The following is a 15,733-nucleotide window of genomic DNA, read 5'->3' as shown; positions in this document are numbered from 1 at the left end:
TGCGGGTTTGGGAGGGGTGGTAGGGTTAGGGTGCGGGTCAGGGAACAGGCACTGGTTAGGGTACGGGTTAGGGTATCTGTGGGAGCTGCATGTGCTCAGTGGACCACGCAGGGTGTGTGTGTGTGTGTGTGTGTGTGTGTGTGTGTGTGTGTGTGTGTGTGTGTGTGTGTGTGTGTGTGTGTGTGTGTGTGTGTGTGTGTGTGTGTGTGTGTGTGTGTGTGTGTGTGTGTGTGTGTGTGTGTGTGTGTGTGTGTGTGTGTCACAGTCTGTGTTGCCAATCTGAAAAGAAACACCTGTAGAGAGGCAACCTACAGTTTAGTCGGGATTACATAATTTCAGTTTGGAGAGCGCAGATTCAGGTAGGTACCCAAATAGTGTTCCCAGTTGTAGGGTGAAAACAAGGGGTTCTATGAGAAAAAGGAAGGCGGGCAGTTAGATGAACTAAAAACAGAAAATAACTTTCTATGGGTGTCTTAACAAGCCGATCTACTCTGGGTTACATATTGGCCACTGAGTCTATCTTGTGGAAGTCCACATCCATCACATTTCTCCATCAGATGCCTGTCCTCTTGCTGGCCACTCAAACGATGGCTGTTTTGCGCATTCCAAACGTTTTGGCCCAGTTCAGACAAAGGTGGGTGAGGCGGCTTCTCGCCAGCTGCCGCTTCACCTACACTCTGACACGGCTCCGGTAGTGTCCGTCTTTTACAATGTTCACGCGCCTAGCTATAAAGATTTGTGTGTGGAGCTTCCCACATCCACACCAAGCTGCAGGTCTCCAGCCTGATCCATGATCGCAGAGATCTTGTAACCTTCTCCCCTTGCTTACCGGTAACTTCCGCCTCCAACAGGGAGAAACCTGGCTCCGACTGTCACTTACTTAATCCACTGCTCATCCCAGATTACAGATGTAGTATTTTCAGGGTTGTCAGCAAGGACCTGCATCGAAATAGCTGATAAAACACAGTCTCCTATCTGTGTACAGTACATTTTCCCTTTAGTCTACAGATTCTGTTCATTTCCCAGTTTCCTTAGGTCTCACCACCAACAGTGAGCTTTCCCCCAGACATTTCTAATACAGTTAGATTCTTTGGTAAATTTTGTATTCCACCCTTGGACACTCTCACATCCTAACTGACTTAATTTGAATAGATTATGATTTAATTGTTGGGCTCTAAGGATCTATGGGTTTAGACAAACACATAGTGGCCAGTGTCCCTCACTGGAGGGTCCCATGGGACACTCCAGACTCCCCACCATGACCTGTTTACCGCCTCCGTAGCTGTGCCTTGGACAGAGCGTCATGTACACGGGGTCCCACAGTGTGTGGCCTCTTCAGGTTGGCTCCTGTCACTTAGCATCATGCAAGCAGATTCACCCACGTCTCTGCACGGGTTGGCGGTTCCTTCCTTTCTGCTGCTGAATAGTTTCCATTCCTGGTGTAAGGGAGGCAGAATATCCCCCCTGCCCTTCTCGGTTCCTGCCTGAGACAGCTGCTCCCCCTGCCCACAATAAAGAATGCTCAACAGGAGAAAAGAAGACAGAAATGTAATGACATGTATACTCCCGTGTGCATGGGAGATACCCAGGAACACTGAGTAGCTCCCCCAAATGACCCAAGTTACCACCTTAAAAGCTATCTTCAGCTAAAAATCGGAAAGGCGTTAGGGAAGGAGGGAAGTTAGGTTACTGGGAGGTTATCAGGCAAAATAGGATAAACACAAGTGCATGGTTGTCATGCAAATTTGAGCCGAGGCCAAACTCCACTGATAAAAGTTTCTAGAGATTTGGTTATCCTTCCATTGCTAGTACAGAGGGAGGCACCCTTACACATGTGGATTTCCTGCATAAAAGCAAATGCTCCTCATAACAGGGCAACTTTTCAATTTCCAGAGATTATCCTCTGCTTTTAAAAATAGTTAATCAGCCGAACATAATCCTGTGCCTAAGAGGCATAGTCTGCTCCCCTTCCCGTGGGTGTACCACAGTTTGCGTATCCATTCATCTACTGGAGAACATTCTGACATCTCTAAGTTTTTAGCCATTGTGCTGCTGCATAAAATTTGCATTATGATTATGGTTGGGACAGTGTTTCAAAGCAGTTGTTTAAATATGGGAGGTGCACTTATTGGATCCTCAGGTGAGAATCTTTTTCTAATGGTAAAATGTTTTTTAATGGTTCTTTTTTGTTTTATGGATTTCTGTATATCTTGAGTACGAATCCTTTATCAAATACGTATTTTGAAAATATTTTCTCCCAGTTTCCGTCTTGTATTTGGGTTCTCCAAACAAGGTCTTTTAGAGTAGAAAATTTTAATCACCCACGTGATTAGTTATTTTATTTTGTGGATAGACTTTTGGTGTTGACTGTCAAAAGTCATCAGCAAGATTGTGTAGGTTTTCTAGCTTTTAACTAAAATTTTTATAATTTTACATCTAAAATTTGTCTCTGGACAGTTCTGAGTGAGTTTTGGTGTAAGCTGTAAAGCCTGCGTCTACCTTCCTTTCATTCCGTATGGTCTCCAACGAATTGGAGAAGACACGTAACAGTCCTGCCCATTGGGAGTTTGAATTAACAAAGATTTGTGGTTCATCCATTTAACCACGAGGCGGCGCCTCTGCCCCTAGTTTGGAAACGCACAGCGCACGCGCGGTCAGGCCCCGGGACTTTGCCGCTCTCCTAACGGGAGCCGGGATTCCTTGGGCTCCGCTGCAGCCCCGGGACCCCGCCGGCCGCGTCCGCAGTGACAGCTTGGTTTCCTCGGGAGCCGCGGGACAGAAAGTTGAAGAGAGGCTCCCCGTGCACTGCCTGCCAAGCGCTCCCCTACAGGGGCCGGGGGTGGAAGGGCTCCCGGCGGGGAATGGGTTCTTCGCGGAGTTTGGGGGCGCGGCGGGCGCGGGTGATTTCGGGCTGCAGGCGTGGTGGGCGGTGCTCGGGGCGAGTTCGGAGCGTGGGTTAGTTCGGGCCGGGGCACGGCGGGGCCGAGGCAGGTGCGGGGCGTCCAGCGCGTCCCCGGGAGCCTGTGTCTCCACGCCGCGAGCCCCGGGCCCCGTGCGGCGGGTAGATTGGCCGCACCTGCGGGACGCCCTCCGGCTCCAGGCGTCCTTCCTAACGAGGCTCTGAGACGGGAGTGGGGTCAGTGAACTTGGCTGCTGAGGCGGCCCGCTTACCGGAGGCGCAGCTCTTGCTGTGCGCCAAGCACACCAGGCGGTTTCCTGGGAAGGGCCCCCGGGGAGGGGGCCGCCTGGGAGTCCCCCGGGGCGCATTGAGGCGCTGACCCAGCCCGGCTCCCCAAGGGCGGCCCCTACCCACGGCCTGGGACCGGGGCTTCGTGGTCGGCTCCTCAGGAAGAGCAGGTTAGGGCACCCGGTGCCTGTTTCCACACCCACGTCTGCTTCGGCGCCACGCGGGGTCTCAGTTGCTGCAGCAACGCAGTGTACTGGGAAGTCTGGGCGCGACACCCCAGCTCTTCTTTCCAAGAACGGTTTTGGGATTGGGGTCCTGTGGGGTTCCATCCAGCCTGTAAGGTGTCTGCCTCTGTGAGAAGTGTGATGGAATTTCGGTGGGGGTGGCACGGATTCTGCACGTTGCTCTGGGCGGAGGAGACTTGTCATAATCTAACTCTTCCCGTCCACGTCCGCAGCGTCCACAGTTTCCAGAGCTCAGGCCTCCCGCGTCCTTGGTTAAGTTTCTTCTTAGGAACTTGTAACTCCAGGGGAAATTTCGGGGACGAAGTACCTTTGTACCGAAATCAGTAAAAGGGAGAAATAAAGTGGGAGAAACCAGTTCATTACTTACTAGCAGCCATACACTTCTGCTCGCCAGTGTCTCTCACAACCTGGCTGCAGAAGAAGGGGCTCCACCCAATTTCTCCAGTCCAGATGTGCCCTCCCTCACCCTTGTAATTACCTGTTGATATAGAGACGGACTACTTCTCTCCACCCCTTGGAAACACCTACTGATAAGGAGATGCACTGAGGCCAGGCAAGAGATTCTGGAAATACTGCAATTTTACCCACAACACTTTATACTTTATGATGCAGTTTTAATCTCTCTGATGGTTGGTTATTAGTGAATACAAGCAACTGACTTTTTTTATGTTGGTTTCGTATCTTAGAAGTTTATTGAATTCATTTTTAGTTCTAATAAGGTCTTTGGTGGAGTGGTGTGGGAAACTGGAATTCTAAAATCCCACTGTTTGTACAGCAGGTCATCCCAATGCCTAAGGCCCAGTGGCTACAGGGGATCCTCTAATGACTCCTGGACCCCTGTAAGGTAAGTAGCGCCCCCTTCGAGTGAACTGGATGGGGAGGGCTTGGCCCCTGTTGACGCGGTGTGATGCTTTTCTCATGGTTGTTTTGCAAAGTAAATTAATTTCCAGCAATTTCAAGCATACAGAAAACTTGCAGTGTCAGAACAAATTCTCTTTATACTGAATTCCCCAGTGCCTCACTTTACCACAGTTGCCACTTCACACAAAATGCTGGAGCGCCTTCCCCAAACAGGGACACATTCCCAGGGAACCACCACCTGACCCCAAGTGAGGGAAGTCTTAGGGTCTCCACATGATAAAGCAATGCACAGACCCTCCGCAGCTGTCACCACGCGCCCCAGCTGTGTGCACACGTCTTTCTATCCTGAGGCAGTTTCCTTTTTCTGGAACTGTTCCCGAGACTTTACCTCAGTTGGGCTTTCCAGGACCTCACGTAAGTGGGATCACATAATATTTGTTCTTCTTTGAGGGGTGCATTTCACTGAGCATAATGGTTTTAGGGTCCATCTGTGTAGCATGTTCTAGGACTCCTTGTTTACTTTGTTGTGTAGAGACCACATTTTTTTCATGTGTCTCTGGACACCCAGGTCGTCTCCACCTTTTGGCTGTTGTGAATCATGCAGCTGTGAACATGGGTGTGCAAATATCTAAGTCCCTGCTTTCATGTTATTTGAGCAAATGCCCAGAAATGGAATTGATAATCATATGCTAATACTGTGCTCGAGTTTCTGGGGATGCCCCCCCCACACACTGTTTTAATTAATTAATTAATTTTTATTAAGGCATGATTGATATACACTCATATGAAGGGATGAAAAACCAATGTGGTTACTACATTTACCAATATTATCAAGTCCCCACCCATACCCCAATGCAGTCACTGTCCATCAGTGTAGTAAGACGCCACAGATCCACTATGTGCCTTCTCTGTGCTACATTGTTCTCTCCGTGACCCCCACACCATGTGTACTAAACATAATACCCCTCAATCCCATTCTCCCTCCCTCCCCACCCCCCCTCCCCCACCCCTCCCCTTTGGTAACCACTAGTTCATTCTCGGAGTCTCCGAGTCTGCTGCTATTTTGTCCCTTCAGTTTTGCTTCATTGTTATACTCCATAAATGAGGGAAATCATTTGGCATTTGTCTTTCTCCGACTGACTAATTTCACTGAGCGTAATGTCCTCCAGCTCCATCCATGTTGTTGCAAATGGTACCCACACACTGTTTTCAAAGCAGCCTTGGACCACTTTTCTTTATTTCTATATTTGGCAGAATAATGCAGTTTATGGATCAACCCTGTTTTGTTCATCCATCCACCCCTTGAAGGGCATTTGAGTTGTTTCTACCTTTTTGCTGTGGTGAGCAGTGCTGCCAAGAACTCATGGGCTAGTTTCTGTTTGAACAGTTTTTTCATTTCTTTGGGGTATTTATCTAGGAGTGGGTGTTTACCCACAATTAGGTAATTGTATTATATATTATGAGGAAATGCCAAGCTGTTGTACACAAGCTGCATGTTTTATGTTTCCACAAGTATAGGTTAGGGGCTCCAATTCCTCTACATCCTTGGCAACATGTGATTTTGAATTTTCCTGAGGACGGCCACTGCTGTGTGCTTGCAGGGGGTGGTCACTATGGTTTAATTTGCATTTCCATAGCAAGTAATGCTGTGTTCATGTGCTTGTTGAACGTTTGTATGTCTTCCTTGGAATCTTTCATCCACTTTAAACATTTGGGTGTTGTCTTGTTGCCTTGTACAAGTTTGTGGTGTTTTCTGGGTTACAGGCTCTTGTCAGATGTACAATGTGGAGATATTTTCTTCCATTCTGTGGCTGTTTTTCACTTTCCGGTTGGTGACTTTTGATGCAGAAAAGTTTTTAATTTGGGGGAATTCTGATTTATGCTTTCTTCTTTTGCTTGTCCTTTGGTGTCAGATCTGAGAAACCATGGCTAAATCCAAGGTCCTGAACGTTTCTCCTCATGTTTTCTTCTAGAGTCTATACTTTTACCTATTATGTAAGCCCTTTGTTTTGAGTTAATTTTTGTATGTGACATGAGCTAAGGGTTCAGTTTCATCCCTCCGTACATGGACAGTCATTTGCCCAGCACCATTTGCTGAAAAGACCGTTCTTTCCCTAATTTAATGTTGTCCACCCTTGTTAGAAAGCAAATGACTGTAGATGGTTGGGGTCAATTCTGGGCTTTCCATTCAGTTTTGTTGATCTATACATACAGTTGACCTTTGATAACATGGGGGTTTGTGTAGCTGACATCCCACAGAGTCAGAATCCACATAAAATATCTCACTCCTTCAAACTTAAGTATTATCCTAAATCTGATTCCCTATTTTGACTGAAAGAGTTACCAATAATATAAACAGTCAATTAACACATATTTTGTACATGGTACATGTTTTGTGCTGTATTCTAACAGTAAGGTAAGCTAGAAAAAAGGAAATGTTTCAAATTGTCTTAAGCCTTTAAACATTTTTTCTATATATTTGTGGAAAAAAATCCACTCAAGTGGACCTGGGCAGTTCACACCCCTGCTGTCCACGGGCCAGCTGTGTATGTTTATGCCAGTGTCACAGTGTTTTATTTACTGTTATTTTGTACTAAGATTAGATCTTGGGGGCCGTGAGCCTTCAGCTTTGATTTTCTTTTTCAAGAATCTTTGCAAGTGCTCTTTGGGTTCCCTTGAAATTCCATGTGTCAGGATCAGCTGGTACATTAAAGCCTGTGAGTTTTCAAAGAAATCCCGTTGACTCTGTAGGTTGCATTTGTGTCATTGCCACCTTAACAGTATTTAAGTCTTTCCATCAACATGAGTAGACTTTACATGTATTAAACCTTTCTTAGTTTTTAAATTATCAATGTTTTATGATTTTCAATGCACAAGATTTGCACCTAAGTCTATTCTTAGTATTTTATTAATGTTCACATTATTTAATGTGGAATAAAAAAAAAAGGCACGCTTCTCCTCTGAGCACAAGTCTCTTTCCATCACCCTGGGGGAGGGACCTTCACTCCCCACCCAGAGCTGCAAACAGACAATTAGAGACACAGCCTGTCAGACCGTCAAATAGCCGTGGAAGCTGGTACTTGTCACTATAGCTAAATTGTCCTTTTAGTTGGAATCTCAGTCTGTACATCTTGTGGTCACACATTATACGTTATATTTTTTGTATAGCTCAATTTAGTTTCTGTTTTAAATCCTTCTCCTGGGATAGTGGAAGCACAACTTGCCAACCCTCTCCCTGGGATGTGCTACCGTGAACATGGAAGTACAGTAGAACACATGTATGTTGGTCTGTGCCTCAATCCTGACACTGGGCTCCTAAAGCTCTGGGGATTTCCTGAGTAAATGTGGCATCTTTGGTTCGAAGTAGGTGGTTCTGGGTGGGTTCTTCTGGGTGTCTGACAGGCAGAAAGCCCAAGCCATGATTAGAAGCTTGAGATTTTCAGCCTCACCCCTCCATTCTCCAGAGAAATGGGAGGAGATCAAAATGAAGTTAATAATACGTCATACCAGTGTCTCAAAATATGGATTTTGGAGAGCTTCCAGGTTGGCGAACCACAGGGAAGAATGAAGCCTTCTGCTGGCCCAAGGCCTATGCCTTCATAATCCCAAAGAAGCTGTTGGAAACCATTTCTCACGTGGGGTAGACCTGTAACCTCCAGTGATCAAGGCACCAGCTTCACTGGCCAAATCACTGTACATTTCACTGTACAAGTTGTAGTGAAATGTAATCGATGTACCCCAATTTGCCAAAGCATTCATCTGCTGAAACACATCCTGATTTCTTTAAGTTTTTAGCCTTTATGAATAGAGCTATTGTGTAAAATTGCATGATGGCTTTTTTTGGGGCATAGGTTTTCAAAGCAGTTGTCTAAATACTGGTGATGTAATTCTTGGATGTTAAGGTGAGACTTTTTTTTAAATCGTAAAATATTATTTTATTTTATTTTATTTATTATTTATATATTTTTTGAGGGGGCATCTCTCATATTTATTGATCAAATGGTTGTTAACAACAATAAAATTCTGTATAGGGGACTCAATGCACAATCATTAATCAACCCCAAGCCTAATTCTCAACAGTCTCCAATCTTCTGAAGCATAATGGACAAGTTCTTACATGGTGAACAAGTTCTTACATAGTGAATAAGTTCTTACATGGTGAACAGTACAAGGGCAGTCGTACCACAGAAACTTTCATTTTTGATCACGCATCATGAACTATAAACAATCAGGTCAAATATGATTATTCGTTTGATTTTTATACTTGATTTAAATGTGAATCCCACATTTCTCCCTTATTATTATTGTTATTATTATTATTATTAATATTATTAATAAAATGCTGAAGTGGTAGGTAGATGCAAGATAAAGGTAGAAAACATAATTTAGTGCTGTAAGAGGGCAAATGTAGATGATCAGGTGTGTGACTATGGACTAAGTATTAATCCAAGCTAGACAAGGACAACAAAACATCCACGGATGCAGAAGATTTCTCTCAAAATGGGGCGGGTGAGGTTCTAAGCCTCACCTCTGTTGATCCCCAATTTCTCACCTGATGGCCCCCCTGCGACTGTGCCTGTCTTAGGTTGTTCCTCCCTTGAGGAATCTTACCCGTCTCTGGCTAACCTGTCATCTTCCGGGGCCATACAGGGAAATGTAAAGTTGGTAAGTGAGAGAGAAGCAATATTGTTTGAAAAGGTTAGCTTTTAATTTCTTTGCAGATTTATGCCCTGTGGCTTCTATGCCCAGCATTTGTGTTGAGGTATCTTTACCACTTGGAAGAATTATGATACTCAGTAATTTTCAATATGAGGCATGAATTCTACTAAAGGGTTGTAATTAGAAAGGAAGAAGAAAAGCTATAGAAGTAGCAGAGAGAAGAAAACATGGGAAGATTGATTATGTCTTTAACATATCTTCTTGTAGAGTAACATAAGCATGTATAGGTTTTAAACTACTAATTAAATTGCATACACACATTAACATAATAGGAATACAGCTACATAACAAAAGCAGACATACAATTACCAGCCATATCCAGTGAAATCAAGAAAACCAGTTAGGTACCCTAAGCATTTGTGAAAACTTATCAATGATATGGTGGATATTGGCTAACTGAATTTGAATAGTTTGAGAAAAGTCAGACAAATTTAAACAACACATTCCTGGGAACTGTTCACATCCCATGTGTTCTTTTAACAGTAGATAGTCTATAGTCGCAAAATTTTGGAGCACTGCAACTTGCACTTCTCCTAATTCTTGGTTGAGTTCCAACAGTATAGATCCAGTCAAATTTGTTGTTTTACTGTGTGCACAGGCCAGCTTAGATATCTCCTTCTTCATTACAATGGCAAGTCCAGGAACTGGTGGGATGACTGCAGCTACAACTGCAGCAGCGCCAGGATCTTTGTTGAAGTTTTTTGATGTTCATCTTCTGGAATGACTCTTCCAGAGGATGTTGATGTTGGAAATTCTTCTTCATATCGTATCTTGATTCATTTTCTGTGTAGCCAAATTAGGCTTTGATCCTTTGTATAAACACAAACAAACCCTTTGCCCATACTTTGATATGCCCTTTATACCATTGTGAAGAACCTATTGGAGATCACCACACAGGAACTGCCTTTTTTTCTTTTTTTTTAGAAAAAGGAATATTATCAGAAAAATGTACTTCCATAGCTGATCATCTGACACCCTTTAAGTGATCATAATCAAGGATATTTAAAGCATGCATTAATCGGTGATTTGCAGTTAGTTTTATCCTATCAGGGAGTAATCCCCCTTTTCTTTCTTTTTTTTATCATTAATCTACAATTACATGGAGAACATTATGTTTACTAGGCTCTCCCCTATACCAGGTCCCCCCACAAACCCCCTTACAGTCACTGTCCATCAGCATAGCAAAATGTTGTGGAATCACTACTTGTCTTCTCTGTGTTGCACAGCCCTCCCTCCCCTTTCTCCCCCCCCATTATGCATGCTAATCATAATATCCCCTTTCTTCTCCCCCCCTTATCCCTCCCTACCCTCCCATTCTCCCCAGTCTCTTTCCCTTTGGTAACTGTTAGTCCATTCTTGGGTTCTGTGATTCTGCTGCTGTTTTGTTCCTTCAGTTTTTCCTTTGTCCTTATACTCCACAGATGAGTGAAATCATTTGGTATTTCTTTTTCTCCGCTTGGCTTATTTCACTGAGCATAATACCCTCCAGCTCCATCCATGTTGTTGCAAATGGTAGGATTTGTTTTCTTTTTATGGCTGAATAATATCCCATTGTGTATATGTACCACATCTTCTTTATCCATTCATCTACTGATGGACACTTAGGTTGTTTCCAATTCTTGGCTATTGTAAATAGTGCTGCGATAAACATAGGGGTACATCTGTCTTTTTCAAACTGGAGTGCTGCATTCTTAGGGTAAATTCCTAGAAGTGGAATTCCTGGGTTGAATGCTAAGTCTATTTTGAGCGTTTTGAGGAACCTCCATACTGCTTTCCACAATGGCTGAACTAATTTACATTCCCACCAGCAGTGTAGGAGGGTTCCCCTTTCTCCACAACCTCGCCAACATTTGTTGTTGTTTGTCTTTTGGATGGTGGCCATCCTTACAGGTGTGAGATGATACCTCATTGTGGTTTTAATTTGCATTTCTCTGATAAGTACCGATGTGGAGCATCTTTCATTGTGTCTGTTGGCCATCTGTATTTCTTTTTTGGAGAACTGTCTGTTCAGTTCCTCTGCCCGTTTATTAATTGGATTATTTGTTTTTTGTCTGTTGAGGTGGGTAAGCTCTTTATATATTTTGGACGTCAAGCCTTTATTGGATCTGTCATTTACAAATATATTCTCCCATACTGTAGGGTACCTTTTTGTTCTATTGATGGTGTCTTTTGATGTACAGAAGCTTTTCAACTTTATATAGTCCCACTTGTTCATATTTGCTGTTGTTTTCTTTGCCCGGGGAGATATGTTCAAGAAGAGGTCACTCATGTTTATGTCTAAGAGGTTTTTGCCTATGTTTTTTTCTAAGAGTTCTATGGTTTCATGACTTACATTCAGGTCTTTGATCCATTTTGAATTTACTTTTGTGTATGGGGTTAGACAATGGTCCAGTTTCATTCTCCTACATGTAGGTGTCCAGTTTTGCCAGCACCATCTGTTGTTTCGCCATTGTATGTCCATGGCTCCTTTATCAAATATTAATTGACCATATATGTTTGGGTTAATGTCTGGAGTCTCTAATCTGTTCCACTGGTCTGTGGCTCTGTTCTTGTGCCAGTACCAAATTGTCTTGATTACTATGGCTTTGTAGTAGAGCTTGAAGTTGGGGAGTGAGATCCCCCCTACTTTATTCTTCTTTCTCAGGATTGCTTTGGCTATTCGGGGTCTTTGGTGTTTCCATATGAATCTTTGAACTATTTGTTCCAGTTCATTGAAGAATGTTGCTGGTAATTTGATAGGGATTGCATCAAATCTGTATATTGCTTTGGGCAGGATGGCCATTTTGACAATATTAATTCTTCCTAGGCACAAGCATGGGATGAGTTTCCATTTGTTAGTGTCCCCTTTAATTTCTTTTAAGAGTGACTTGTAGTTTTCAGGGTATAGGTCTTTCACTTCTTTGGTTAGGTTTATTCCTAGGTATTTTATTCTTTTCGATGCAATTGTGAATGGAGTTGTTTTCCTGATTTCTCTTTCTATTGGGTCATTGTTAGTGTATAGGAAAGTCACAGATTTCTGTGTGTTAATTTTGTATCCTGCAACTTTGCTGTATTCCAATATCAGTTCTAGTAGTTTTGGAGTGGAGTCTTTAGGGTTTTTTTATGTACAATATCATGTCATCTGCAAATAGTGACAGTTTAATTTCTTCTTTACCAATCTGGATTCCTTGTATTTCTTTGTTTTGTCTGATTGCCATGGCTAGGACCTCTAGTACTAAGTTAAATAACAGTGGGGAGAGTGAGCATCCCTGTCTTGTTCCCAATCTCAGAGGAAATGCTTTCAGCTTCTCGCTGTTCAGTATAATCTTGGCTGTGCGTTTCTCATATATGGCCTTTATTATATTGAGGTACTTGCCCTCTATACCCATATTGCTGAGAGTTTTTATCATGAATGGATGTTGAATTTTGTCAAATGCTTTTTCAGCATCTATGGAGATGATCATGTGGTTTTTGTCTTTCTTTTTGTTGATGTGGTGGATGATGTTGATGGATTTTCGAATGTTGTACCATCCTTGCATCCCTGGGATGAATCCCACTTGGTCATGATGTATGATCCTTTCAATATATTTTTTAATTCGGTTTGCTAATATTTTATTGAGTATTTTTGCGTCTACATTCATCAGTGATATTGGTGTGTAATTTTCTTTTTTGGTAGGGTCTTTGCCTGGTTTTGGTATTAGGGTGATGTTGGCTTCATAGAATGAGTTTGGGAGTATTCCCTCCTCTTCTATTTTTTGGAAAACTTTAAGGAGAATGGGTATTATGTCTTCTCTGTGTGTCTGATAGAATTCCGAGGTAAATCTGTCTGGCCCGGGGGTTTTGTTCTTGGGTAGTTTTTTGATTACCGTTTCAATTTCTTTGTTCGTAATTGGTTTGTTTAACTTTTGTGTTTCTTCCTTGATCATTCTTGGAAGGTTGTATTTTTCTAGGAAGTTGTCCATTTCTTCTAGGTTTTCCAGCTTGTTGGCATATAGGTTTTCATAGTAGTCTTTAACAATTCTTTGTATTTCTGTGGAGTCTGTCATGATTTTTCCGTTCTCGTTTGTGATTCTGTTGATTTGTGTTGATTCTCTTTTTCTCTTAATAAGTTTGGCTAGAGGCCTATCTACTTTGTTTATTTTCTCAAAGAACCATCTCTTGGTTTCACTGATTTTTGCTATTGTTTTATTCTTCTCAATTTTGTTTATTTCTTCTCTGATCTTTATTATGTCCCTCCTTCTGCTGACTTTAGGCCTCATTTGTTCTTCTTTTCCCAGTTTTGATAATTGTGATGTTAGACTATTCATTTGGGATTGTTCTTCCTTCTTCAAGTGTGCCTGGATCGCTATATACTTTTCTCTTAAGACTGCTTTTGCTGCATCCCACAGAAGTTAGGGCTTTGTGTTGTTGTTGTCATTTGTTTCCATAAACTCCTTGATCTCTATTTTAATTTGGTCATTGATCCATTGATTATTTAAGAGCATGTTGTTAAGCCTACATGTGTTTGTGAGCCCTTTTGTTTTATTTGTAGAATTTATTTCTAGTTTTATACCTTTGTGGTCTGAAATGTTGGTTGGTAGAATTTCAATATTTTGGAATTTACTGAGGCTTTTTTTGTGGGCTAGTATGTGGTCTATTCTGGAGAATGTTCCATGTGCACTTGAGAAGAATGTATATCCTGTTGCTTTTGGATGTAGAGTTCTGTAGATGTCTAATTAGGTCCATCTGTTCTATTGTGTTGTTCAGTGCCTCCATGTCCTTAATTATTTTCTGCCTGGTGGATCTATCCTTTGGGGTGAGTGGTGTGTTGAAGTCTCCTAAAATGAATGCATTGCAGTCTATTTCCCCCTTTAGTTCTGTTAGTAGTTGTTTCACATATGCTGGTGCTACTGTATTGGGTGCATATATATTTAGAATGGTTATATCCTCTTGTTGGACTGAGCCCTTTATCATTATGTAGTGTCCTTCTTTATCGCTTGTTACTTTCTTTGTTTTGAAGTCTATTTTGTCTGATATTAGTACTGCAATCCCTGATTTCTTCTCTCTGTTGTTTGCCTGAAATATGTTTCTCCATCTCTTGACTTTTAGTCTGTGTATGTCTTTGGGTTTGAGGTGAGTTTCTTGTAAGCAGAATATAGATGGGTCTTGCTTTTTTATCCATTCTATTACTCTGTGTCTTTTGATTGGTGCATTCAGTCCATTTACATTTAGGATGACTATTGAAAGATATCTACTTACTGCCATTGCAGGCTTTAGATTCGTGGTTACCAAAGGTTCAAGGCTAGCCTCTTTAGTATCTTACTGCCTAACTTAGCTTGCTTATTGAGCTGTTATATACACTGTCTGGAGATTCTTTTCTTCTCTCCCTTCTTATTCCTCCTCCTCCATTTTTCATATGTTGGGTGTTTTGTTCTCTGCTCTTTTTAGGAGTGCTCCCATCTAGAGCAGTCCCTGTAAGATGCCCTGTAGAGGTGGTTTGTGGGAGGCAAATTCCTTCAACTTTTGCCTGTCTGGAAATTGTTTAATCCTTCCATCATATTTAAATGATAATCGTGCTGGATACAGTATCCTTGGTTCAAGGCCCTTCTGTTTCATTGCATTAAATATATCATGCCATTCTCTTCTGGCCTGTAAGGTTTCTGTCGAGAAGTCTGATGATAGCCTAATGGATTTTCCTTTATAGGTGACCTTTTTCTCTCTAGCTGCCTTTAAAACTCTTTCTTGTCCTTGATATTTGCCATTTTAATTATTATGTGTCTTGGTGTTGTCTTCCTTGGGTCCTTTCTGTTTGGAGTTCTGTGTATTTCCGTGATCTGTTTGATTATTTTGGGAGGAATGGCATTTTAATCCACACACCAGTAAGGCTCCTCGACCAATGGAGATAGTTCATTTGTTCTGTGTTTTATAACCTTCTTCCCAAGGGAGAGAAAGAAGCTAAATAAATTTCACTCTTAGAAGTTAATTAGAAATGTCAGATTAGGGCAATGGTAAAGCACAGTTTACTGTTTGGTGCCAGCTCCCAGAAACACAATTGAGAAGCATAGTCTGGATGATTGTAAACAGAATTCAATTTATTCTGTTTTCTGTTCGGAGCCTGGTATTTCTTGTAACTAATTACTTTTACATGATCTGTTTGTTAATTGTTCAGAGGCAGCTGGTCCAAAATAAATGGAGAAAATGAAAGTAATTTGTATTTTTTTATTATAATTAAAGTTACAGTAACAAGTTTGAGTCCTTACAATGTAGGGCAGTTATGTAACACTCTATTTTGCTTAATGTCTTCATGGAAAGTAAAGAATGTTGGCACATTAGATTTGTTCAATTGTCCAGAATCCTGAAGTTAGCTGGAGTTGTCAACACTTCACTGTGGAAAAAAAAGGAAATCATTAGAAAACATTGATAACTGACTTATTAAAACCCAAACAAAACTTCTTTTTTGGAGCAGTACACATTCAGTTTTAATCTCTTAGAATTAAAGAGGCACTTGGGCCTGTAAATCAAAAAATGTTCAGTTTTAATAGTATAAGGATGGATGAGTCATGTTTAAAAGATTTCAGCATCAGAATGGAAACAAAGGATCCTCTGGCATTGAGTTAACTAGAGAAATCAGTCTTGATAGCCTTAAAACCCAATTATGCAAATAAGTTGGGGTTTGTTTTTATTTAAAGTAAAGCCAATTCTATTGTTACTGACAATATGAGCCACCACACAGTGAATATTATCACATGCTTTGGTCATTGTG

Source organism: Manis javanica, chromosome X (assembly GCF_040802235.1).
Source record: "Manis javanica isolate MJ-LG chromosome X, MJ_LKY, whole genome shotgun sequence".
NCBI classification, from domain to species: domain Eukaryota; kingdom Metazoa; phylum Chordata; class Mammalia; order Pholidota; family Manidae; genus Manis; species Manis javanica.
The sequence above is the reverse complement of the archived record's forward strand: the minus strand, read 5'-3'. Positions refer to the sequence as shown.